The 27,181-nt window shown below is 41.1% G+C and overlaps 3 non-coding genes across 3 annotated transcripts; 1 reads left to right on the top strand and 2 right to left on the bottom strand.

Annotated features, from left to right (window-relative positions):
• The first annotated feature begins 3,801 nt into the window (after nt 1-3,801).
• LOC130971570 (small nucleolar RNA R71) lies at nt 3,802-3,909 on the top strand. The gene has a single exon (XR_009082782.1). It is a non-coding gene; the product is annotated as a small nucleolar RNA R71 (small nucleolar RNA).
• A 5,354-nt stretch (nt 3,910-9,263) lies between these two features.
• LOC130971406 (small nucleolar RNA R71) lies at nt 9,264-9,371 on the bottom strand. Its single transcript, XR_009082627.1, has one exon. It is a non-coding gene; the product is annotated as a small nucleolar RNA R71 (small nucleolar RNA).
• A 13,453-nt stretch (nt 9,372-22,824) lies between these two features.
• On the bottom strand, nt 22,825-22,928 carry LOC130972713 (small nucleolar RNA R71). The gene has a single exon (XR_009083876.1). It is a non-coding gene; the product is annotated as a small nucleolar RNA R71 (small nucleolar RNA).
• Between the last annotated feature and the right edge of the window lie 4,253 nt (nt 22,929-27,181).

Raw genomic sequence — 27,181 nt, 5'->3', positions numbered from 1 at the left:
CATAAGACACAAATATAGATAAACATAAGCATAAAAATTCGAAAAAAACTGAAAAATAGAGAACAAGGAGATTAAAGAACGGGTCCACCTTAGTGATGGCGGCTTGTTCTTCTTCTTGAAGATCTTATGGAGTGCTTGAGCTCCTCAATGTCTCTTCTTTGCCTTTGTTGCTCCTCTCTCATGACTCTTTGGCCTTCTCTAATTTCATGGAGGATGATGGAATGTTCTTGGTGCTCCACCCTTAGTTGTCCCATGTTGGAACTCAATTCTCCTAGGGAGGTGTTGATTTGCTCCCAATAGTTTTATGGAGGAAAGTGCATCCCTTGAGGAATCTCAGGGATTTCATGATGAGGAATTTCCTCAGGTCCATGAGTGAAATCTCTTGTTTGCTCCATCCTCTTCTTAGTGATGGGCTTGTCCTCATCAATGAGGATGTCTCCCTCTATGTTAATTCCAACTGAATTACAGAGGTGACAAATGAGATGAGGGAAGGCTAACCTTGCCAAGGTAGAGGACTTGTCTGCCACCTTATAAAGTTCTTGGAATATAACCTCATGAACTTCTACTTCCTCTCTAATCATGATGCTATGAATCATGATAGCCCGGTCTATAGTAACTTCGAACCGGTTGCTAGTGGGAATGATTGAGCGTTGGATAAACTTCAACCATCCCCTAGCCACGGGCTTGAGGTCATGCCTTCTCAGTTGAATCGGCTTCCCTCTTGAATCTCTCTTCCATTGAGCGCCCTCTTCACAAATGTCTATGAGGACTTGGTCCAACCTTTGATCAAAGTTGACCCTTCTAGTGTAAGGGTGTTCATCTCCTTGCATCATGGGCAAGTTGAATGCCAACCTTACATTTTTCGGACTAAAATCTAAGCATTTCCTCCGAACCATTGTAAGCCAATTCTTTGGGTCCGGGTTCACACTTTGATCATGGTTCTTGGTGATCCATGCATTGGCATCAAACTCTTGAACCATTAAGATTCCGACTTGTTGAATGGGGTTGGTAAGAACTTCCCAACCTCTTCTTCGGATCTCATGTCGGATCTCCGGATATTCACTCTTTTTGAGTTTGAAAGGGACCTCGGGGATCACCTTCTTCATGGCTACAACTTCATGCAAGTGGTCTTGATGCACCCTTGAGATGAATCTCTCCATCTCCCATGACTCGGAGGTGGAAGCTTTTGCCTTCCCTTTCCTCTTTCTAGAGGTTTCTCCGGCCTTAGATGCCATAAATGGTTATGGAAAAACAAAAAGCAATGCTTTTACCACACCAAACTTAGAAGGTTTGCTCGTCCTCGAGCAAAAGAAGAAAGAAGAGAGTAGAAGAAGAAGAAATAGAGGAGATGGAGGAGGGGCTTTGTTTTTCGGCCAAGGGGGAGAAGTAGTGTTTAGGTTGTGTGAAAATGAAGGAGTGAAGATGGGTTTATATAGGGGTGGAGAGAGGGGTAGGTTCGGCCATTATGGGTGGGTTTGGGAGGGAAAGTGGTTTGAATTTGAATGGTGAGGTAGGTGGGGTTTTATGAAGGATGAATGTGAGTGGTGAAGAGAATGGTAGGATTTGATAGTTGAGGGGTTTCTGGGGAAGAGGTGTTGAGGTGATTGGTGAATGGGTGAAGAAGAGAGAGAGTGGTGGGGTAGGTGGGGATCCTGTGGGGTCCACAGATCTTGAGGTGTCAAGGATAATTCATCCCTGCACCAAGTGGCGAGCAAAAATGCTCCTTCTGCCAATCCTGGCGTTAAACGCCAGGCTGGTGCCCATTTCTGGCGTTTAACGCCAGCTTCTTGCCCATTCCTGGCGTTAAACGCCAGTCTGGTGCCCCTTTCTGGCGTTAAACACCCAGAATGGTACCAGACTGGGCGTTAAACGCCCATTCTGCTATCTTCACTGCGTTTAAACACCAGCAAATTTTCCTCCAGGGTGTGCTGTTTTTTTCTTTCTGTTTTTCATTCTGTTTTTGCTTTTTCAATTGATTTTGTGACTTCCCATGATCATCAACCTATAGAAAACATAAAATAAAAAAGGAAAATAGATAAATATAACATTGGGTTACCTTCCAACAAGCGCTTCTTTAATGTCAGTAACTTGACAGTGGGCTCTCATGGAGCCTCACAGATGTTCAGAGCAATGTTGGCACCTCCCAACACCAAACTTAGAGTTTGAATGTGGGGGTTCAACACCAAACTTAGAAGTTGGTTGTGGCCTCCCAACATCAAACTTAGAGTTTGACCGTGGGGGCTCTGTTTGACTCTATTTTGAGGGAAGCTCTTCATGCTTCCTCTCCATGGTTACAGAGGGGTATCCTTGAGCCTTAAACACAAAGGATTCTTCATTCACTTGAATGATCAATTCTCCTCTGTCAACATCAATCACAGCCTTTGCTGTGGCTAGGAAGGGTCTGCCAAGGATGATGGATTCATCCATGCACTTCCCAGTCTCTAGGACTATGAAATCAGCAGGGATGTAATGGTCTTCAACCTTTACCAGAACATCCTCTACAAGTCCATAAGCTTATTTTCTTGAATTGTCTGCCATCTCTAGTGAGATTCTTGCAGCTTGCACCTCAAAGATCCCTAGCTTCTCCATTACAGAGAGAGGCATGAGGTTTATGCTTGACCCTAGGTCACACAGAGCCTTCTCAAAGGTCATGGTGCCTATGGTACAAGGTATTGAGAACTTCCCAGGGTCCTGTCTCTTTTGAGGTAATCTCTGCCTAGTCAAGTCATCCAGTTCTTTGGTGAGCAAAGGGGGTTCATCCTCCCAAGTCTCATTACCAAATAACTTGTCATTTAGCTTCATGATTGCTCCAAGGTACTTAGCAACTTGCTCTTCAGTGACATCTTCGTCCTCTTCAGAGGAAGAATACTCATTAGAGCTCATGAATGGCAGAAGTAATTCCAATGGAATCTCTACGGTCTCGGTGTGAGCCTCAGATTCCCATGGTTCCTCATTAGGGAACTCATTGGAGGCCAGTGGACTTCCATTGAGGTCTTCCTCAGTGGCGATCACTGCTTCTTCCTCCTCTCCAATTTCGACCATGTTGATGGCCTTACACTCTCCTTTTGGATTCTCTTCTGTATTGCTTGGAAGAGTACTAGGAGGGAGTTCAGTAACTTTCTCACTCAGCTGACCCACTTGTGCCTCCAAGTTTCTAATGGAGGACCTTGTTTCAGTCATAAAACTTTGAGTGGTTTTGATTAGATCAGAGACCATGGTTGCTAAGTCAGAGTGGCTCTGCTTAGAATTCTCTGTCTGTTGCTGAGAAGATGATAGAAAAGGCTTGTCATTGCTAAACCTGTTTCTTCCACCATTATTGTTGTTGAAACCTTGTTGAGGTCTCTGTTGATCTTTCCATGAGAGATTTGGATGATTTCTCCATGAAGGATTATAGGTGTTTCCATAGGGTTCTCCCATGTAATTCACCTCTTCTATTGATGGGTTCTCAAGATCATAAGCTTCTTCTTCAGATGAAGCGTCCTTAGTACTGCCTGGTGCAGCTTGCATTCTAGACAGACTTTGAGAAATCATATTGACTTGCTGAGTCAATATTTTGTTCTGAGCCAATATGGCATTCAGAGTATCAATCTCAAGAACTCTTTTCTTCTGATTCGTCCCATTGTTCACAGGATTCCTTTCAGAAGTGTACATGAATTGGTTATTTGCAACCATTTCAATGAGTTCTTGAGCTTCTGCAGGCATCTTTTTCAGATGAAGAGATCCTCCAGCAGAGCTGTCCAATGACATCTTGGACAGTTCAGACAGACCATCATAGAAGATACCTATGATGCTCCATTCAGAAAGCATGTCAGAAGGACACTTTCTGATCAATTGTTTGTATCTTTCCCAAGCTTCATAGAGGGATTCACCTTCCTTCTGTCTGAAGGTTTGGACTTCCACTCTAAGCTTACTCAATTTTTGAGGTGGAAAGAACTTTGCCAAGAAGGCATTGACTAGCTTTTCCCAAGAGTTCAGGCTTTCTTTAGGTTGTGAGTCTAACCACATCCTAGCTCTGTCTCTTACAGCAAAAGGGAATAGCATAAGTCTGTAGACCTCAGGGTCAACTCCATTGGTCTTGACAGTGTCACAGATTTGCAAGAATTCAGCTAAAAACTGATGAGGATCTTCCAATGGAAGTCCATGGAACTTGCAATTATGTTGCATTAGAGAAACTAATTGAGGCTTAAGCTCAAAGTTGTTTGCTCCAATGGCAGGGATAGAGATGCTTCTCCCATAGAAGTCGGGAGTAGGTATAGTAAAGTCACCCAGCACCTTCCTTGCATTGTTGGCATTGTTGTTGTTTTCGGCTGCCATGTCTTCTTCTTGTTTGAAGATTTCTGTTAGGTCTTCTACAGAGAGTAGTGCTTTAGCTTCTCTTAGCTTTCGCTTCAAGGTCCTTTCAGGTTTAGGGTCAGCCTCAACAAGAATATATTTGTCCTTGCTCCTGCTCATATGAAAGAGAAGAGAACAAGAAAATATGGAATCCTCTATGTCACAGTATAGAGATTCCTTGAGATGTCATAGGAAAAGAAGAATAGAAGGAGGAGGTAGAAGAATTTGAACTTATCAAGAGAGATAGGGTTCGAATTGTGCATTGAGGAGGAGTGTTAGTCCATAAATAGAAGGATGTGAGAAGAGGGGAAGAATTTTTGAAATTAAAGTAAAAGATTTTAAAATAATAAAAAGAAATTTTGAAAATTTGATTGATGATTTTCAAAAACTAAAGTTGGAAAAGAAATAAAGTGATTTTTGAAAAAGATTTTTGAAATTAGAAATAAAAAAGATATGATTGAAGACTATTTTGAAAAAGATGTGATAAAAAGATATGATTGAAAAGATATAGTTTTAAAAAGATATGATTGAGAAGATATGATTTGAAAAACAAGATTTGATTTTGAAAATTAATGACTTGGCTAACAAGAAATTTAAAAGATATGATTCAGACATTAAACCTTTCTCAACAGAAAAGGCAACATACTTGAAATGTTTGAATCAAATCATTAATTGTTAGCAAGTATTTTTGAAAATGGAAAGAAATTGATTTTGAAAATATATGATTGAAAAGATATGATTTGAAAAAGATTTGATTTTGAAAAATTATGAAAACTTGAAAAAAAATTGAATTAAAAACAAAATCTTCCTTCTTGTGCCATCCTGGCGTTAAACGCCCAGAATGGATCCAAAACTCTACCTTTTTGGGCGTTAAACGCCCAGCCAGGTGCCCTGATTGGCGTTTAAACGCTAGTTTTCCTTCCTCACTGGGCGTTTTGAACGCCCAGCTTTTTCTGTGTAATTCCTCTGCTGTATGTTCTGAATCTTTAATTTTCTGTATTATTGATGAGCGGATGATTTGTATACTTTTTGGCATTGTTTTTAGTATGTTTTTGATATGATCTAGTTAGTTTTTAGTATATTTTTATTATTTTTTAGTTAAAATTCACTTTTCTGGACTTTACTATGAGTTTGTGTGTTTTTCTGTGATTTCAGGTATTTTCTGGCTGAAATTGAGGGACCTGAGCAAAAATCTGATCCAGAGACCAAAAAGGACTGCAGATGCTGTTGGATTCTGACCTCCCTGCACTCGAAGCGGATTTTCTGGAGCTACAGAAGCCCAATTGGCGCGCTCTCAACGGCGTTGGAAAGTAGACATCCTGGGCTTTCTAGCAATATATGATAGTACATACTTTGCCCAAGATTTGATGGCCCAAACCGGCGTTCAAAGTCACCTCAATAAATCCCAGCGTTAAACGCTGGAACTGGCACCCAAATGGGAGTTAAACGCCCAAACTGGCACCAAAGCTGGCGTTTAACTCCAAGGAGAGTCTCTACACGAAAAAAGCTTCATTGCTCAGCCCAAGCACACACCAAGTGGGCCCGGAAGTGGATTTTTATGTCATTTACTCATCTATGTACTAGTTTTCTATAAGTAGGACCTTTTACTATTGTATTAGGAACATCTTGGTAGCTATCTTTGAGTTTTATGCTATCTTAGATCATTGGGAGGCTGGCCATTCGGCCATGCCTAGACCTTATGCTTATGTATTTCAACGGTGGAGTTTCTACACACCATAGATTAAGGTGTGGAGCTCTGCTGTACCTCGAGTATTAATGCAATTACTATTGTTCTTCCATTCAATTCCGCTTGTTCTTGTTCCAAGATATCACTTGTTCTTCAACTTGATGAAGGTGATGATTGACGCCCATCACCATTCTTACCCATGAACAAGGTGACTGACAACCATTCTTGTTCTACAAGCATCTGAGGCTTAGTGAATATCTCTTGGATTCTTCGGAATCTTCGTGGTATAGGCAGGACCTGATGGCGGCATTCAAGAGAATCCGGAAGGTCTAAACCTTGTCTATGGTATTCTGAGTAGGATTCAATGATTGAATGACTGTGACGTGCTTCAAACCTGTAACCTACTGGGCGTTAGTGACAGACGCAAAAGAGTTATTCTATTCCGGTAGGGGAGGGAACCAAACCGGTGATTGGCAGCACTGTGACAGAGTGTGTGCATTAGCTTTCACTGCGCGGATGGGAGGTAGCTGCTGACAACAGTGAAACCTTACACGAGCTTGCCATGGAAAGGAGTAAGAAAGGATTGGATGAAGGCATTAGGAAAGCAGAGAGACGGAAGGGAAGGCATCTTCATACACTTGTCTGAAGCTCCTACACCAATGATATACATAAGTATCACTATCCTTATTTTCTATGTTATTTTCGTTCATCATCATATATTTGAGTTTGCCTGACTAAGATTTACAAGATGACCATAGCTTGCTTCAATACTAACAATCTCCGTGGGATCGACCCTTACTCACGTAAGGTTTATTACTTGGACGACCCAGTGCACTTGCTGGTTAGTTGTGCGAAGTTGTGTAATGCCATGGTATTGAGCCACCAAGTTCTTGGAGCCATTACCGGAGATTATTTGAGTTGTGAAAAAGTATTGTTCACAATTTCGCGCACCAAGTTTTTGGCGCCGTTGCCGGGGATTGTTCAAGTTTTGAGCAAGCTTTTGGTAACATCAGTGCCAAGATCCGGCAACAACATCAAGTTTTTGGTGTTATTGCCCGGGATTGTTTAGGCTGGACAACTGACGGTTCATCTTGTTGCTTAGATTAGGTATTATTTTTTTTCGAAATTCTTGAAGATGAATTCTAGAGTTTCATGATGATTTGTTGAAATCTGGCTGGCTGAGAAGCCATGTCTAATCTCATTGGACCGAGGTTTCAACTTATCACCACAAGAACTTGTTGATTTCTTATCAATCTTGCTTTTGGAGCAGTGATTTGCTAAGGCTTGGCTGGCCTCTGGCCATGTCTAGTGTTTTGGACCGAAGCTTTCTTTGAAAGCTTGGCTGGCTGTGAAGCCATGTCTAATTCCTGGACCGGAGTCTTAGACTAGCATTGCACTGATTCCTGGAATTCTCATTAAGAATTTTGATACCTTTTCCTACTTAATTTTCGAAAAACACAAAAAAAAATTTACAAAATCATAAAAAGACCAAAAATATTTGATGTTTCTTGCTTAAGTTTAGTGTCTCATCTTAAGTTTAGTGTCAATTGCATGCATTCATTCATGTGTCTTAAGGATCCTCAAGTAATTCTTGATGATTTTTGTGTTCTAATCTTTGAATTCTATTGACTTGAAGCATTTTGTGTGTCTCATATGCATTCTCATATTGTTAGTGTCAGTAGTATACAAACTGCTAAGTTTGGTGTCTTGCATGCATTGTTAATTGATTCCTTTTGTATTTTGATTATTAAAAATCCAAAAATATTTTTAATTTGTGTCTTTTCAAGTCAATGATACAAAGAATTGAAGATTCAGAACATACTGCAGAGGAATTACACAGAAAAAGCTGAGCATTCAAAAATGCCCAGTGAAGAAGGCAGACTGGCGTTTAAACGCCAGCCAGGGTACCTGGTTGGGCGTTTAACGCCCAAAAAGGTAGCATTTTGGGCGTTAAACGCCAGAATGTATACCATTCTGGGCGTTTAACGCCAGGATGGTGCTAGGGGGAAGATTTTGTTTTCAAATCAATTTTTTTAGTTTTCCAAAATCAAATCTTTTTCAAATCAAATCTTTTCAATCAAATGTTTTCAAAATCAATTTCTTTCCTTTTTAAAAGATACTTACTAACAATTAATGATTTGATTGAACATCTCAAAAATTGTTGCCTTTTCTGTTGAGAAAGGTTTTATGTTTGAATCATATCTTTTCTTGTTAGGCAAGTCATTAATTTTTAAAATCATATCTTTTCAAATTGTTTTCAAATCATATCTTTTAAAATTGTTTTCAAATCATATCTTCTCAATCACATCTTTTTAAAACCATAACTTTTCAATTAAATCTTTTTAACCACATCTCTTTCAAAATAGTTTTCAATCAAATCTTTTTAATTTCTAATTTCAAAATCTTTTTCAAAAATCACTTGATTTCTTTTTCACTTTTAATTTTCGAAAATTATCAATCAAATTTTCAAAATGTTTTCAAAATCTTTTAAATGAATTTTCGAAAATTCTCTTCCCTCCTTCCCACATCCTTCTATTTATGGAGTACCACTCCTTCTGAATGCACAATTCGAACCTTATCTAACTAAAGTTTGAATTCTTCTCCTTCTTCTTTCTTCTATTTTTCTTTTCCTCTGACACCTAAAGGAATCTCTATACTGTGACATAGAGGATTCCACATTTTCTTGTTCCCTTCTCTTTCTTATGAGCAGGAGCAAAGACAAAGGCATTCTTGTTGAGGCTGATCCTGAACCTGAAAGGACCTTGAAGAGAAAGCTAAGAGAAGCCAAAGCACAACTCTCTTTAGAGCACCTGACCGAATTCCTCAAGGAAGAAGAACAAATGGCAGCCGAAAACAACAACAATGCCAACAATGCAAGGAAGGTGCTTGGTGACTTTACTGCACCTACTTCTGATTTCTATGGGAGAAGCATCTCTATCCCTGCCATTGGAGCAAACAACTTTGAGCTTAAGCCTCAATTAGTTTCTCTAATGCAACAGAATTGCAAGTTCCATGGACTTCCAATGGAAGATCCTCATCAGTTTTAGCTGAATTCTTGCAAATCTGTGACACAGTCAAGACTAATGGGGTTAACCCTGAGGTCTATAGACTGATGCTATTCCCTTTTGCTGTGAGAGACAGAGCTAGAATATGGTTGGACTCTCAACCTAAAGAAAGCCTGGACTCTTGGGAAAAGCTAGTCAATGCCTTCTTGGCAAAGTTCTTTCCACCACAAAGATGGAGTAAGCTTAGAGTGGAAGTCCAAACCTTCAGACAGAAGGATGGAGAATCCCTCTATGAAGCTTGGGAAAGATACAAACAGTTAATCAGAAAATGTCCCTCTGACATGCTTTCTGAATGGAGCATCATAGGTATTTTCTATGATGGTCTCTCTGAACTATCCAAGATGTCTTTGGATAGCTCTGCTGGAGGATCTCTTCATCTGAAGAAGACGCCTACTGAGGCTCAAGAACTGATTGAAATGGTTGCAAATAACCAATTCATGTACACTTCTGAAAGGAATCCTGTGAACAATGGGACTAGTCAGAAGAAAGGAGTTCTTGAAATTGACACTCTGAATGCCATTTTGGCTCAGAATAAAATATTGACTGAACAAGTCAATCTGATTTCTCAAAGTCTGTCTGGAATGCAAAATGCACCAAACAGTACTAAGGATGCTTCATCTGAGGAAGAAGCTTATGATCCTGAGAACCCTTCAGTGGAAGAGGTAAATTACCTGGGAGAACCCTATGGTAACACCTATAATTCTTCATGGAGAAATCACCCAAATCTCTCATGGAAGAATCAAGAGAGACCTCAACAAGGTTTCAATAATAATGGTGGAAGAAACAGGTTTAACAATGGTAAACCTTTTCCATCATCTTCTCAGCAACAGACAGAGAGCTCTAAGCAGAATACCTCTGACTTAGCAACCATGGTCTCTGATCTAATCAAAACCACTCAAAGTTTCATGACTGAAACTAGATCCTCCATTAGGAATTTGGAAGGACAAGTGGGTCAGCTGAGCAAGAAAATTACTGAACTTCCCCCAAGCACTCTCCCAAGTAACACTGAAGAAAATCCAAAAGGAGAGTGCAAAGCCATAAATATGGCCGAATTCTGGGAGGAAGAAGAGGCAGTGAACGCCACTGAGGAAGGCCTCACTGGACGTCCACTGGTCTCCAATGAGTTCCCCAATGAGGAACCTTGGGAATCTAAGGCTCAAACTGAGACCATAGAGATTCCCTTGGACTTACTACTGCCTTTCATGAGCTCTGATGAGTATTCTTCCTCTGAAAAGGAGGAGTATGTCACTGAGGAGCAAGTTGCTAAATACCTTGGAGCAATCATGAAGCTGAATGACAAGTTATTTGGAAATGAGACTTGGGAGGATGAACCCCCTTTGCTCACCAAAGAACTGGATAACTTGTCTAGGCAGCAATTGCCTCAAAAGAGGCAGGATCCTGGGAAGTTTTCTATACCTTGTACCATAGGCACCATGACCTTCAAGAAGGCCTTGTGTGACTTGGGGTCAAGTATAAACCTCATGCCCCTCTCTGTAATGGAGAAATTAGGGATCTTTGAGGTGCAAGCTGCAAAAATCTCACTAGAGATGGCAGACAACTCAAGAAAACAAGCCTATGGACTTGTAGAGGATGTTCTGGTTAAGGTTGAAGACCATTACATTCCTACTGATTTCATAGTCCTAGAGACTGGGAAGTGCATGGATGAATCAATCATCCTTGGCAGACCCTTCCTAGCCACAGCAAAGGCTGTGATTGATGTTGATAGAGGAGAGTTGATCATTCAAGTGAATGAAGAATCCTTGGTGTTTAAGGCCCAAGGATATCCCTCTGTCATCATGGAGAAGAAGCATGAAGAGCTTCTCTCAAAATAGAGCCAAACAGAGCCCCCACAGTCAGACTCTAAGTTTGGTGTTGGGAGGCCACAATCAAACTCTAAGTTTGGTGTTGGGAAGTTCCAACACGGTTCTGAGCATCTCTGAGGCTCCATGAGAGTCCTCTGTCAAGCTAATGACAGTAAAGAAGCGCTTGTTGGGAGGCAACCCAATGTTTTATAATTAATTATTTTCTTTTGTTATTTTATCTTTTTTGTAGGTTGATGATCATAAGAAGTCACAAAAACAATGAAAAAAGCAAAAACAAAATGAAAAACAGGAAGAAAAACAGCACACCCTGGAGGAAGATGCTGCTGGCGTTCAAACGCCAGTCAGCCTAGCAGTTGGGCGTTTAACGCCCAGTCTGGCACCCTTCTGGGCGTTTAACGCCAGAAAGGGGCACCAGACTGGCGTTAAACGCCAGTAAAGGGCAAAAACCTGGCGTTAAACGCCAGGAATGGGCACCAGCCCGGCGTTTAACGCCAGAAAAGGCTCAAAACGTGGATTTTGATGCCATTTGGTGCAAGGGTGCCTTTTCCTTGACAATACAGGATCTGTGGACCCCACAGGACCCTACCATCACTCTCTCTCTTCTTCCCCCATTCACCAATCACCTCAACACCTCTTCCCCAAAAACCCCTCACCTATCAAATCCCATCTTTCTCTTCACCACTCACATCCATCCTTCATAAAACCCCACCAACCTCACCCTTCAAATTCAAACCACTTTCCCTCCCAAACCCACCCTCAAATGGCCGAACCCTCATCCCCCTCTTTCCTATATAAACCCCTCTTTACCCCTTCATTTTCCCACTACCTACACACCACTTCTCCCCCTCCTTGGCTGAATACACCACCATCTCCCTCTTCCTCATTTCTTCTTCTTCTACTCTCTTCTTTCTTCTTTTGCTCGAGGACGAGCAAACATTTTAAGTTTGGTGTGGTGAAAGCGTTGCTTTTTCGTTTTTCCATAACCATTTATGGCATCCAAGGCCGGAGAAACCTCTAGAAAGAGGAAAGGGAAGGCAAAGGCTTCCACCTCTGAGTCATGGGAGATGGATAGATTCCTCTCAAGGGTGCATCAAGACCACTTCTATGAAGTTGTGGCCTTGAAGAAGGTGATACCCGAAGTCCCCTTTTCACTCAAGAAGGGTGAATATCCGGAGATCCGCCATGAGATCCGAAGAAGAGGTTGGGAAGTACTTACCAACCCCATTCAACAAGTCGGAATCTTGATGGTTCAAGAGTTCTATGCCAATGCATGGATCACCAAGAACCATGACCAAAGTGTGAACCCGGATCCAAAGAATTATCTTACTATGGTTCGGGGGAAATACTTGGATTTTAGTCCGGAAAGTGTGAGGGTGGCGTTCAACTTGCCTATGATGCAAGGAGATGAGCATCCTTACACTAGAAGGGTCAACTTTGATCAAAGGTTGGACCAAGTCCTCACAGTCATATGTGAAGAGGGTGCACAATGGAAGCAAGATTCAAGAGGAAAGCCGGTCCAATTGAGAAGGCATGACCTCAAACCCGTGGCTAGAGGATGGTTAGAGTTCATACAACACTCAATCATTCCCACTAGCAACCGGTCCGAAGTTACCATAGACCGGGCTATCATGATCCATAGCATCATGATTGGAGAAGAAATAGAGGTTCATGAGGTTATAGCCCAAGAACTCTATAGGGTGGCGGACAAGACCTCTACCTTGGCAAGGTTAGCCTTTCCTCACCTCATTTGTCACCTCTGTTATTCAGTGGGAGTTGACATAGAGGGAGACATCACCATTGATGAGGACAAGCCCATCACTAAGAAAAGAATGGAGTACACAAGAGATCCCACTCATCATGAGATCCCTGAGATTCCTCAAGGGATGAATTTTCCTCCACAAGACTATTGGGAGCAACTAAACACCTCCCTAGGAGAGTTGAGTTCCAATATGGGACAACTAAGGGTGGAGCACCAAGAACACTCCATTCTCCTCCATGAAATTAGAGAAGAACAAAGAATCATGAGAGAGGAGCAACAAAGGCAAGGAAGAGACATTGAGGAGCTCAAGCACTCCATAGGACCTTCAAAAGCAAGGAAGAGCCGCCATCACTAAGGTGGACCCATTCCTTGATTTCCTTGTTCTTTATTCCTTTGTTTTTCGAATTTTAGTGCTTTATGTTATCCATGCTTGTGTCTTATGATCATTAGTGTCTTAATGTCTATGCCTTAAAGTTATGAATGTCCTATGAATCCATCACCTTTCTTGAATAAAAATGTGCTTAATTGAAAAAGGAAGAATTGCATGAATTTTGAATTTTATAATAGTTTAATTATTTTGATGTGGTGGCAATATTTTTGTTCTCTGAATGTATGCTTAAACAGTGCATATGTATCTTGAATTTGTGGTTCATGAATGTTGGCTCTTGAAAGAATGATGAAAAAGGAGACATGTTATTGAGGATCTGAAAAATCAATAAAATGATTCTTGAAGCAAGAAAAAGCATTGCTATTCAAAAAAAAAAAAAACCGAAAAAAAAAAGAGAAAAAAAGAAAACGAAAAAAAAAATAATAATAATAAGAGTTGTGATCCAAGGCAATTAAGAGTGTGCTTAAGAACCCTGGACACCTCTAATTGGGGACTTTAGCAAAGCTAAGTCACAATCTGAAAAGGTTCACCCAATTATGTGTCTGTGGCATGTATGTATCCGGTGGTAATACTGGAAAGACAGAGTGCTTTGGGCCACAGCCAAGACTCAATAAATAGCTATGTTCAAGAATCATCATACTTTACTAGGAGAATCATTAACACTATCTGGATTCTAAGTTCCTAAAGAAGCCAACCATTCTGAATTTCAAAGGATAGATTGAGATGCCAAAACTGTTCAGAGGCAAAAAGTTAAAAGCCCCGCTCATCTAATTAATACTGATCTTCACAGATGTTTTTGGAATTCATTGCATATTCTCTTCCTTTTATCTTATTTGATTTTCAGTTGCTTGGGGACAAGCAACAATTTAAGTTTGGTGTTGTGATGAGCGGATGATTTGTATACTTTTTGGCATTGTTTTTAGTATGTTTTTGATATGATCTAGTTAGTTTTTAGTATATTTTTATTAGTTTTTAGTTAAAATTCACTTTTCTGGACTTTACTATGAGTTTGTGTGTTTTTCTGTGATTTCAGGTATTTTCTAGCTGAAATTGAGGGACCTGAGCAAAAATCTGATCCAGAGACCAAAAAGGACTGCAGATGCTGTTGGATTCTGACCTCCCTGCACTCGAAGCGGATTTTCTGGAGCTACAGAAGCCCAATTGGCGCGCTCTCAACGGCGTTGGAAAGTAGACATCCTGGGCTTTCCAGCAATATATGATAGTCCATACTTTGCCCAAGATTTGATGGCCCAAACCGGCGTTCAAAGTCACCTCAATAAATCCCAGCGTTAAACGCTGGAACTGGCACCCAAATGGGAGTTAAACGCCCAAACTGGCACCAAAGCTGGCGTTTAACTCCAAGGAGAGTCTCTACACGAAAAAAGCTTCATTGCTCAGCCCAAGCACACACCAAGTGGGCCCGGAAGTGGATTTTTATGTCATTTACTCATCTATGTACTAGTTTTCTATAAGTAGGACCTTTTACTATTGTATTAGGAACATCTTGGTAGCTATCTTTGAGTTTTATGCTATCTTAGATCATTGGGAGGCTGGCCATTCGGCCATGCCTAGACCTTATGCTTATGTATTTTCAACGGTGGAGTTTCTACACACCATAGATTAAGGTGTGGAGCTCTGCTGTACCTCGAGTATTAATGCAATTACTATTGTTCTTCCATTCAATTCCGCTTATTCTTGTTCCAAGATATCACTTGTTCTTCAACTTGATGAAGGTGATGATTGACGCCCATCACCATTCTTACCCATGAACAAGGTGACTGACAACCATTCTTGTTCTACAAGCATCTGAGGCTTAGTGAATATCTCTTGGATTCTTCGGAATCTTCGTGGTATAGGCAGGACCTGATGGCGGCATTCAAGAGAATCCGGAAGGTCTAAACCTTGTCTATGGTATTCTGAGTAGGATTCAATGATTGAATGACTGTGACGTGCTTCAAACCTGTAACCTACTGGGCGTTAGTGACAGACGCAAAAGAGTTATTCTATTCCGGTAGGGGAGGGAACCAAACCGGTGATTGGCAGCACTGTGACAGAGTGTGTGCATTAGCTTTCACTGCGCGGATGGGAGGTAGCTGCTGACAACAGTGAAACCTTACACGAGCTTGCCATGGAAAGGAGTAAGAAAGGATTGGATGAAGGCATTAGGAAAGCAGAGAGACGGAAGGGAAGGCATCTTCATACACTTGTCTGAAGCTCCTACACCAATGATATACATAAGTATCACTATCCTTATTTTCTATGTTATTTTCGTTCATCATCATATATATTTGAGTTTGCCTGACTAAGATTTACAAGATGACCATAGCTTGCTTCAATACTAACAATCTCCGTGGGATCGACCCTTACTCACGTAAGGTTTATTACTTGGACGACCCAGTGCACTTGCTGGTTAGTTGTGCGAAGTTGTGTAATGCCATGGTATTGAGCCACCAAGTTCTTGGAGCCATTACCGGGGATTATTTGAGTTGTGAAAAAGTATTGTTCACAATTTCGCGCACCAATTATTGACTTGAAAAGACACAAATTAAAAATTTTTTTGAATTTTTAATGATGAGGAATAATCAAAATGAAACTAAGATCAAATAAACAATGCATGCAAGACACCAAACTTAGAAGTTTGTATACTATTGACACTAACAAATTGAGATTGCATATGAGAAACAACAAAACACTCAAGACAAGAGAATTTAAAGATCAGAGCAAGGAAATCATCAAGAAAAACTTGAAGATCAATGAAGAACATAATGCATGTAATTTTCGAAAATTAGAAGAATAAAGACATGCAATTGACACCAAACTTGAAATTAGACACTAGACTCAAACAAGAAACATAAAAATATTTTTGGTTTTAAGATTTTATAAATTTTTTGTGCTTTTTCAAAAATTATATGCAAAAGATGATAAAGAGATTCAAAATTTTTAATAAGAATTCTAGGAATCATGCAATGTTAGTCTAGAGCTTTAGTCTAAAGAAATTAGACATGGCTAGCCAAGCTTCAGCAGGACATTACATTCAAGAGCTAAATTGATGAGAATCAATCAGCTTTGGTGATGATAAAAACATCACCTTGAAACTCTAGAATTCATTCTTAAAAATTCTGAAGAAAAATACCTAATCTAAGCAACAAGATGAACCGTCAGTTGTCCAAACTCGAACAATCCCCGGCAACGGTGCCAAAAACTTGGTGCACGAAATTGTGACCATCAATGGCGTTATCAACATGGTACGCTCAATTGCAATCTCAACTCTTTATCACAACTTCGCACAACTAACCAGCAAGTGCACTGGGTCGTCCAAGTAATAAACCTTACGCGAGTAAGGGTCGATCCCACGGAGATTGTTGGTATGAAGCAAGCTATGGTCATCTTGTAAATCTCAGTTAGGCGGATTCAAATGGTTATGGAGGATTAATGATTAAAAGATAAATAAAACATAAAATAAAGATAGAGATACTTATGTAATTCATTGGTAAGAATTTCAAATAAGCGTATGGAGATGCTTTGTCCCTTCCGTCTCTCTGCTTTCCTACTGTCTTCATCCAATCCTTCTTACTCCTTTCCATGGCAAGCTGTATGTTGGGCATCACCATTGTCAATAGCTACAGTCCCGTCCTCTCAGTGAAAATGTTCAACGCGCTCTGTCACAGCACGGCTATTCATCTGTCGGTTCTCGATCATGTCGGAATAGAATCCAGTGATTCTTTTGCGTCTGTCACTAACGCCCCACAATCGCGAGTTTGAAGCTCGTCACAGTCATTCAATCCTTGAATCCTACTCGGAATACCACAGACAAGGTTTATACTTTCCGGATTCTCAAGAATGCCACCATCAATTCTAGCTTATACCACGAAGATTCTGATTAAGGAATCCAAGAGATAAACATTCAAGCCTTGTTTGCTTGTAGAACGAAAGTGGTTGTCAGGCACACGTTCATAAGTGAGAATGATGATGAGCGTCACATAATCATCACATTCATCATGTTCTTGGGTACGAATGAATATCTTAGAACAAGAATAAGCTGAATTGAATAGAAGAACAATAGTAATTGCATTAACACTCGAGGTACAGCAGAGCTCCACACCTTAATCTATGGTGTGTAGAAACTCCACCGTTGAAAATACATAAGAACAAGGTCTAGGCATGGCCGAATGGCCAGCCTCCCAAAGAGGGTTCAATCATAAAACATGATCAAAAGCTCTCCCATTACAATAGCAAAAAGGTCCTATTTGTAGAGAACTAGTAGCTTAGGGTTTACAAAGATGAGTAAATGACATAAAAATCCACTTCCGGGCCCACTTGGTGTGTGCTTGGGCTGAGCATTGAAGCTTTCATGTGTAGAGACTTTTCTTGGAGTTAAACGCCAGCTTTTGTGCCAGTTTGGGCGTTTAACTCCCATTCTTGTGCCAATTCCGGCGTTTAACGCCAGAATTCTTGAGCTGAATTGGAACGCCTGTTAGGGCCATGAAATCTCGGGCAAAGTATGGACTATTATACATTTCTGGAAAGCCCAGGATGTCTACTTTCCAACGCAATTGAGAGCGCGCCAATTGGGCCTCTGTAGCTCCAGAAAATCCACTTCGAGTGCAGGGAGGTCAGAATCCAACAGCATCTGCAGTCCTTTTCAGCCTCTGAATCAGATTTTTGCTCAGCTCCCTCAATTTCAGCCAGAAAATACCTGAAATCATAGAAAAACACACAAACTCATAGTAAAGTCCAGAAAAGTGAATTTTAACTAAAAACTAATAAAAATATAATAAAAACTAACTAAAACATACTAAAAACATACTAAAAACAATGCCAAAAAGCGTATAAATTATCCGCTCATCAATTACCCTCATCTGGTGTGTGATGACGGGTAAGGACTTATATCTACCCCGCTTCATCCGGCATTACATCACCAGAGTCCATGTTAGAGGCACCATCCCCTTTCCATTCCTGATTACTCAGTTGGGTCACCGAGCCGAGGTACCTTGGGAGGTTGCTGATGAAAAGCCACCCACCGCAGAATGCCGAAAGATCATCCCTCACAGTCGGAAGTTTCAGGCTTTCGGCTAGCGACCTCCATTTCTCACTGACTCTGCTGAGGCAACTACTTCTTCAGCTGCTCCTTCTGCTTTCACTGGCCCAGCACCACCCACTGCACCCCACCTGCTTCTGAGCCCGTCTATCTTCTAGTGCACCGACTCTTTGACCGCTTAGACCAGATGGAGCGCCGTCACCAGCAGTACTTTGAGAGGTCTGAACGTCGTAACAGGCAACATTATGAGAGGTCTGAGCGTCACCACAAGCGGCGCTATGAGCACCTCAAGCTGATGATCCGATCTGGTGGCGACGTACCCTCCGAGCCCGACACGCCCTCCGACACATCTGAGGAGGAGGTGAGCGATCATGAGGAGGAAGCACCTCCCCAGGCTGAGCAGGGAGGACCCGAGCACACTGCACTACATCATGAGGAGCACCACCAGCTACAGGCCGCTGATCTGGACATTCCTCTACAGACAGAGCCTCCACTTCAGCAGATCGCTCCTCCTACACTCACAGAGACTGCAGACCCTCAGCCTACCACTGAGACACCGACAGCCCATCCTTCCGGAGATGACACTTCCTCACATCCAGTTTGAGTGAGCATCGAGGACGATGCTATTATTTAAGTATGTGGAGGTCACCATCTCTGGCATATATTTCTTTTGGTGAACCACTACAGACTCTTATCTTATTTTGTCCATTTTCTGTATTTTTACACATTTTTCTCTTTTGCTTTTGTTGCACTTTCGCATTCCGCACTTTGGGCTGTATATATCTTGGATATTTTAGCTTAATATGCACCTTAGTTTACTAGTTATATATTAAGTGGATTAATTAGCATAGTTTACCCTTTTTAGCATATGATAGTTGATTTGATTGAAAAATAAAAAGAGTAAGCTAGGAACCATAGTATAGTAAAACAATCCACACACCTTGTATATATAGCATTACATGTTAGTTAGTTAACAACATTTCTTCAAGGAGAAACACTAAGATTTTAAGGGGCACCTTAAAGATTTACATTGAGTTGATGATGAGCGGATAATTTGTACGCTTTTTGGCATTGTTTTTAGTATGTTTTTTAGTATGATCTAGTTAGTTTTTATTATATTTTTATTAGTTTTTAGTTAAAATTCACTTTTCTGGACTTTACTATGAGTTTGTGTGTTTTTCTATGATTTCAGGTATTTTCTGGCTGAAATTGAGGGATCTGAGCAAAAATCTGATCCAGAGACTCAAAAGGACTGCAGATGCTGTTGGATTCTGACCTCCCTGCACTCGAAGTAGATTTTCTGGAGCTACAGAAGCCCAATTGGCGCGCTCTCAATGGCGTTGGAAAGTAGATATCCTGGGCTTTCCAGCAATATATGATAGTCCATGCTTTGCCCAAGATTTGATGGCCCAAACCGGCGTTCAAAGTCACCCTCAGGAATTCCAGCGTTAAACGCCGGAACTGGCACCTAAATGGGAGTTAAACGCCCAAACTGGCATAAAAGCTGGCGTTTAACTCCAAGAAGAGTCTCTACACGAAAATGCTTCATTGCTCAGCCCAAGCACACACCAAGTGGGCCCGGAAGTGGATTTTTATGTCATTTACTCATCTCTGTACACCTTAGGCTACTAGTTTTCTATAAGTAGGACCTTTTACTATTGTATTTTCATCTGGAGATCTTTGAATCTTTTGATTACTGGGAGGCTGGCCTCACGGCCATGCCTAGACCTTGTTCTTATGTATTTTCAACGGTGGAGTTTCTACACACCATAGATTAAGGTGTGGAGCTCTGCTGTACCTCGAGTATTAATGCAATTACTATTGTTCTTCTATTCAATTCCGCTTGTTCTTGTTCCAAGATATCACCTGTTCTTCAACCTGATGAATGTGATGATCCGTGACACTCATCATCATTCTCACTTATGAACAAAGTGACTGACAACCACTCTTGTTCTACAAGCATACGAGGCTTAGTGAATATCTCTTGGATTCCTGATACACGATGCATGGTTGATCGCCTGACAACCGAGTGCTCGCCTGACAAACGAGCCAGCCATTCCGTGAGATCAGAGTCTTCGTGGTATAGGTGAAAACTGATGGCAGCATTCAAGAGAATTCGGAAGGTCTAACCTTGTCTGTGGTATTCTTAGTAGGATTCAATGATTGAATGACTGTGACGTGCTTCAAACTCCTAGCAGGCGGGGCGTTAGTGACAGACGCAAAAGAATCGATGGATTTTATTCTGGCCTGACCGAGAACCGACAGCTGATTACCCATGCTGTGACAGAGCATAGGCAACGTTTTCACTGAAAGGATGGGAGGTAGCCACTGACAACGGTGAAACCCTACATGAGTTTGCCATGGAAAGGAGTAAGAAGGATTGGATGAAGACTGTAGGAAAGCAGAGAGACGGAAGGGAAGGCATCTTCATACGCTTATCTGAAGCTCTCATCAATGATATACATAAGTATCTCTATCTTTATCTTTATGCTTTATTCGTTTATCACTATACCCATTTGAGTCTGCCTGACTGAGATTTACAAGGTGACCATAGCTTGCTTCATACCAACAATCTCCGTGGGATCGACCCTTACTCGCGTAAGGTATTACTTGGACGACTCAGTGCACTTGCTGGTTAGTTGTGCGAAGTTGTGCTTATGCCATGGTATTGTGCACCAAGTCTTTGGAGTCATTACCGGGGATTGTTTTGTGTAAAAGTAGTGATCACAATTTCGTGCACCAAGTTTTTGGCGCCGTTGCCAAGGATTGTTCTTGAGTATGGACAACTGACGGTTCATCTTGTTGCTTAGATTAGGTATTTTTTTTCTTCAGAGTTCTTAAGAATGAATTCTAGTGTTTCATGGTGATCTGCTGAAATCTGGCTGGCTGTGAAGCCATGTCTAATCTTATTGGACCGAGGTTTCAACTGATCATCACAATAGCTTGTTGATCTCTATCAATCTTGCTATTGGAGCAATGATCTGTTAAGGCTTGGCTGGCCATTGGCCATGTCTAGTGTTTTAGACCGAAGCTTTCTTTGAAAGCTTGGCTGGCTGTGAAGCCATGTCTAATTCCTGGACCGGAGTCTTAGACTAGCATTGCAATGATTCCTGGAATCCAAATTGAAAATTCTGAAACCTTTATTTTCTATTTCCATATAATTTTCGAAAAAAAGCACAAAAAAAAATTTTTAAAATCATAAAAACCAAAAATACTTTATGTTTCTTGTTTGAGTCTAGTGTCTAATCTTAAGTTTGGTGTCTTGCATGCCTTGTTTATTTGATCTTGGTTCTATTTTCAAGTCAATAGTACAGGGGACTGAAGATTCAGAACATGCAGCAGAGGAATTACACAGAAAAAGCTGGGCGTTCAAAACGCCCAGTGAAGAAGGACAGACTGGCGTTTAAACGCCAGCCAGGGTACCTGGTTGGGCGTTTAACGCCCAAAAAGGTAGCATTTTGGGCGTTAAACGCCAGAATGGATACCATTCTGGGCGTTTAACGCCAGGATGGCACAAGGAGGAAGATTTTGTTTTCAAAATCAATTTTTTTCAAGTTTTCAAAGTTTTTCAAAATCAAATCTTTTTCAAATCATATCTTTTCAATCAAATGTTTTCAAAATCAATTTCTTTCCTTTTTCAAAGAGACTTGCTAACAATTAATGATTTGATTCAAAATTTCAAGTATGTTGCCTTTTCTGTTGAGGAAGGTTTAATTTTTGAATCATATCTTTTCTTGTCAAGCAAGTCATTAATTTTAAAATCAAATCTTTTTTTTAAATGTTTTTCAATTCATATCTTCTCAATCACATCTTTTTTAAAACTAATCATATCTTTTTAATCACATCTTTTTCAAAATAGTTTTCAATCAAATCTTTTTAACTTCTAATTTCAAAATCTTTTTCAAAAATCATTTGATTTCTTTCCCACTCTTATTTTCGAAAATCAAGTAGTGTTTTTCAAAAATGTTTTCAAAATTTTTTTACTTAATTTTCGAAAATTTCTTCCTCTCTTCCCACATCCTTCTATTTATGGAGTATTACTCCTTCTTAATGCACAATTCGAACTCTATCTGATCAAGTTCGAATTCTTCTACCTCTTTTTTCTGTTTTTCGTTTCCTCTGACACCTCAAGGAATCTCTATACTGTGACATAGAGGATTCCACATTCTCTTGTTCTCTTCTCTTTCATATGAGCAGGAGCAGAGACAAAGACATTCTTGTTGAAGCTGACCCTGAACCTGAAAGGACCTTGAAGCGAAAGCTAAGAGAAGCTAAGGCACAACTCTCTGTTGAGGACCTGACCGAATTCTTCAAGGAAGAAGAACCTATGGCAGCCGAAAACAACAACAATGCCAACAATGCAAGGAAGGTGCTGGGTGACTTTACTGCACCTACTCCCGACTTCTATGGGAGAAGCATCTCTATCCCTGCCATTGGAGCAAACAACTTTGAGCTTAAGCCTCAGTTAGTTTCTCTAATACAACAGAATTGCAAGTTCCATGGACTTCCATTAGAAGATCCTCATCAGTTTTTAGCTGAGTTCTTGCAAATCTGTGACACAGTCAAGACTAATGGGGTTGACCCTGAGGTCTACAGACTGATGCTATTCCCTTTTGCTGTAAGAGACAGAGCTAGAATATGGTTGGACTCTCAACCTAAAGAAAGCCTGGACTCTTGGGAAAAGCTAGTCAATGCCTTCTTGGCAAAGTTCTTTCCACCTCAAAAATTGAGTAAGCTTAGAGTGGAAGTCCAAACCTTCAGACAGAAGGATGGTGAATCCCTCTATGAAGCTTGGGAAAGATACAAACAATTGATCAGAAAATGTCCATCTGACATGCTTTCTGAATGGAGCATCATAGGTATTTTCTATGATGGTCTCTCTGAACTATCCAAGATGTCTTTGGATAGCTCTGCTGGAGGATCTCTTCATCTGAAGAAGACGCCTACAGAGGCTCAAGAGCTCATTGAAATGGTTGCAAATAACCAATTCATGTACACTTCTGAAAGAAATCCTGTGAACAATGGGACAAGTCAGAAGAAAGAAGTTCTTGAGATTGATACTCTGAATGCCATTTTGGCTCAGAACAAGATATTGACTCAACAAGTCAATTTGATTTCTCAAAGTCTGTCTGGAATGCAAAATGCACCAAGCAGTACTAAGGATGCTTCATCTGAAGAAGAAGCTTATGATCCTGAGAACCCTTCAATGGAAGAGGTGAATTACCTAGGAGAACCCTATGGAAACACCTATAATTCTTCATGGAGAAATCACCCAAATTTCTCATGGAAGAATCAAGAGAGACCTCAACAAGGTTTCAACAATAATGGTGGAAGAAACAGGTTTAGCAATGGCAAGCCTTTTCCATCATCTTCTCAGCAACAGACAGAGAATTCTAAACAGAACCCCTCTGACTTAGCAACCATGGTCTCTGATCTAATCAAAACCACTCAAAGTTTCATGACTGAAACAAGGTCCTCCATTAGGAATTTGGAGGCACAAGTGGGACAGCTGAGCAAGAAAATTACTGAACTCCCTCCAAGTACTCTTCCAAGCAATACAGAAGAAAATCCAAAAGGAGAGTACAAAGCCATAAACATGGCCGAATCTGGAGAGGAAAGAGAGGAAGTGGACGCCACTGAGGAAGACCTCAATGGGCGTGCACTGACCTCCAATGAGTTCCCTAATGAGGAACCATGGGAATCCGAGGCTCAAAATGAGACCATAGAGATTCCATTGGACTCACTTCTGCCTTTCATGAGCTCTGATGAGTATTCTTCCTCTGAAGAGGATGAGTATGTCACTGAAGAGCAAGTTGCTAAATACCTTGGAGCAATCATGAAGCTAAATGACAAGTTATTTGGAAATGAGACTTGGGAGGATGAACCTCCTTTGCTCACCAAAGAACTAGATGACTTGTCTAGGCAGAAATTACCTCAAAAGAGACAGGATCCTGGGAAGTTTTCAGTACCTTGTACCATAGGCACCATGACCTTCAAGAAGGCGCTGTGTGACTTAGGGTCAAGTGTAAACCTCATGCCTCTCTCTGTAATGGAGAAGCTAGGGATCTTTGAGGTACAAGCTGCAAGAATCTCACTAGAGATGGCAGACAACTCAAGAAAACAAGCTCATGGACTTGTAGAGGATGTATTGGTGAAGATTGAAGACCATTACATCCCTACTGATTTCATAGTCCTAGAGACTGGGAAGTGCATGGATGAATCTATCATCCTTGGCAGACCCTTCCTAGCCACAGCAAAGGCTGTGATTGATGTTGATGGAGGTGAACTGATCATTCAAGTGAATGAAGAATCCTTTGTGTTTAAGGCTCAAGGATATCCCTCTGTCACCATGGAGAAGAAGCATGAAGAGCTTCTCTCAAATCAGAGTCAAACAGAGCCCCCACAGTCAAACTCTAAGTTTGGTGTTGGGAGGCCACAACCAAACTCTAAGTTTGGTGTTGAACCCCCACATTCAAACTCTAAGTTTGGTATTGGGAGGTTCCAACATTGCTCTGATTATCTGTGAGGCTCCATGAGAGCCCTCTGTCAAGCTACTGACATTAAAGAAGCGCTTGTTGGGAGGCAACCCAATGTTATATTTTATATATTTTCCTTTGTTATTTTATCTTATTTTGTAGGTTGATGATTGATGAGCGGATATTTTATACGCTTTTTGGGGGTAATTTCATGTAGATTTTAGCATGTTTTAATTAGTTTTTAGTTAAATATTATTAGTTTTTAAGCAAAAATCATATTTCTGGACTTTACTATGAGTGTGTGTATTTTTCTGTGATTTCAGGTATTTTCTGGCTGAAATTGAGGGAGCTGAGCAAAAATCTGACTTAGGCTGAAAAAGGACTGCTGATGCTGTTGGATCCTGACCTCCCTGCACTCGAAATGGATTTTCTGGAGCTACAGGAGTCCAATTGGCGCGCTCTCAACGGCGTTGGAAAGTAGACATCCAGGGCTTTCCAGCAATATATAATAGTCCATACTTTGCGCAAGGATAGACGACGTAACTTGGCGTTAAACGCCAAGTTCATGCTGCTGTCTGGAGTTAAACGCCAGAAAAACGTCATGATCCGGAGTTGAACGCCCAAAACACGTCATAATCTGAAGTTTGACGCCAAGAAAGGCCTTTACACGCGGAAAGCTTTAGTCTCAGCCCCAGCACACACCAAGTGGGCCCCAGAAGTGGATTTCTGCACCAATTATCTTAGTTTATTCATTTTCTGTAAACCTAGGTTACTAGTTTACTATTTAAACAACTTTTACAGACATTCCTTGTACCTCATGACATTTTTCAGATCTGAATTATATACTTTTGACGGCATGAGTCTCTAAACTCCATTGTTGGGGGTGAGGAGCTCTGCAGCGTCTCGATGATTTAATACAATTCCTTTGTTTTCCATTCAAACACGCTTGTTCTTATCTAAGATGTTTATTCGTGCTTAATTGTGAAGAAGGTGATGATCCGTGACACTCATCACCTTCCTCAATCTATGAACGTGTGCCTGACAACCACCTCCGTTCTACATCAGACTGAATGAATATCTCTTAGATTCCCCAACAGAATCTTCGTGGTATAGGCCGGATTGATGGCGGCATTCATGAGAATCCGGAAAGTCTAAACCTTGTCTGTGGTATTCCGAGTAGGATTCTGGGATTGAATGACTGTGACATGCTTCAAACTCCTGAGGGCTGGGCGTTAGTGACAGACGCAAAAGAATCAATGGATTCTATTCCAACCTGATTGAGAACCGACAGATGATTAGCCGTGCTGTGACAGAGCATAGGAACGTTTTCACTGAGAGGATGGGAAGTAGCCACTGACAACGGTGACACCCTACATAGAGCTTGCCATGGAAGGAATCTGCGTGTGAGAAGAGGATTTCAAGGAAGAGTTGAAGTCAAAGGACAAAGCATCTCCAAAACTCCAACATATTCCCCAGTACTACATCCTTTATAAACAAGTAACTCTATTGTTCAAGTAATCCAAACAATTTTATTGACATCCTGACTAAGACAAATAAAATAAACATTGATTGCTTCAAGCCAATAATCTCCGTGGGATCGACCCTTACTCACGTAAGGTATTACTTGGACGACCCAGTGCACTTGCTGGTTAGTTGTGCGAATCACAAATTCGGGCACCAATGATCATGAGAAGTCACAAAATCAATTGAAAAAGCAAAAACAGAATGAAAAACAGGAAGAAAAACAGCACACCCTGGAGGAGAACTTGCTGGCGTTTAAACGCCAGTAAGGTTAGCAGTTGGGCGTTTAACGCCCAGTCTGGCACCATTCTGGGCGTTTAACGCCAGAAAGGGGCACCAGACTGGCGTTAAACGCCAGAAAAGGGCAAGAACCTGGCGTTAAACGCCAGGAATGGGCATCAGCCTGGCGTTTAACGCCAGAAATGGCTCAAAACGTGATTTTGAATGCCATTTGGTGCAGGGATGACTTTTCCTTGACACCATAGGATCTGTGGACCCCACAGGATCCCCACCAACCCACCACTCTCTCTCTTCTTCTTCACCCATTCACCAATCACCTCAATACCTCTTCCCCAAAAACCCTTCACCTATCAACTCCCATCTTTCTCTTCACCACTCACATCCATCCTTCATAAAACCCCACCTACCTCACCCTTCAAATTCAAACCACTTTCCCTCCCAAACCCACCCATAATGGCCGAACCCTATCCCCCCTCTCTCCTATAAATACCCTTCTTTACTCCTTCATTTTCACACAACCTAAACATCACTTCTCCCCCTCCTTGGCCGAATACATAAGCCACTACCTTCTTCCTCATTTCTTCTTCTTCTACTCTCTTCTTTCTTCTTTTGCTCGAGGACGAGCAAACCTTTTAAGTTTGGTGTGGTAAAAGCGTTGCTTTTTCGTTTTCCATAACCATTTATGGCATCCAAGGCCGGAGAAACCTCTAGAAAGAGGAAAGGGAAGGCAAAAGCTTGCACCTCCGAGTCATGGGAGATAGATAGATTCATCTCAAGGGTGCATCAAGACCACTTCTATGAAGTTGTGGCCTTGAAGAAGGTGATCCCCGAGGTCCCCTTTTCACTCAAAAA

Source organism: Arachis stenosperma, chromosome 3, assembly GCF_014773155.1.
Source record: "Arachis stenosperma cultivar V10309 chromosome 3, arast.V10309.gnm1.PFL2, whole genome shotgun sequence".
Taxonomy (NCBI): domain Eukaryota; kingdom Viridiplantae; phylum Streptophyta; class Magnoliopsida; order Fabales; family Fabaceae; genus Arachis; species Arachis stenosperma.
Note: the sequence above shows the minus strand (reverse complement) of the source record. Positions and strands in the feature narration are given on the sequence as shown.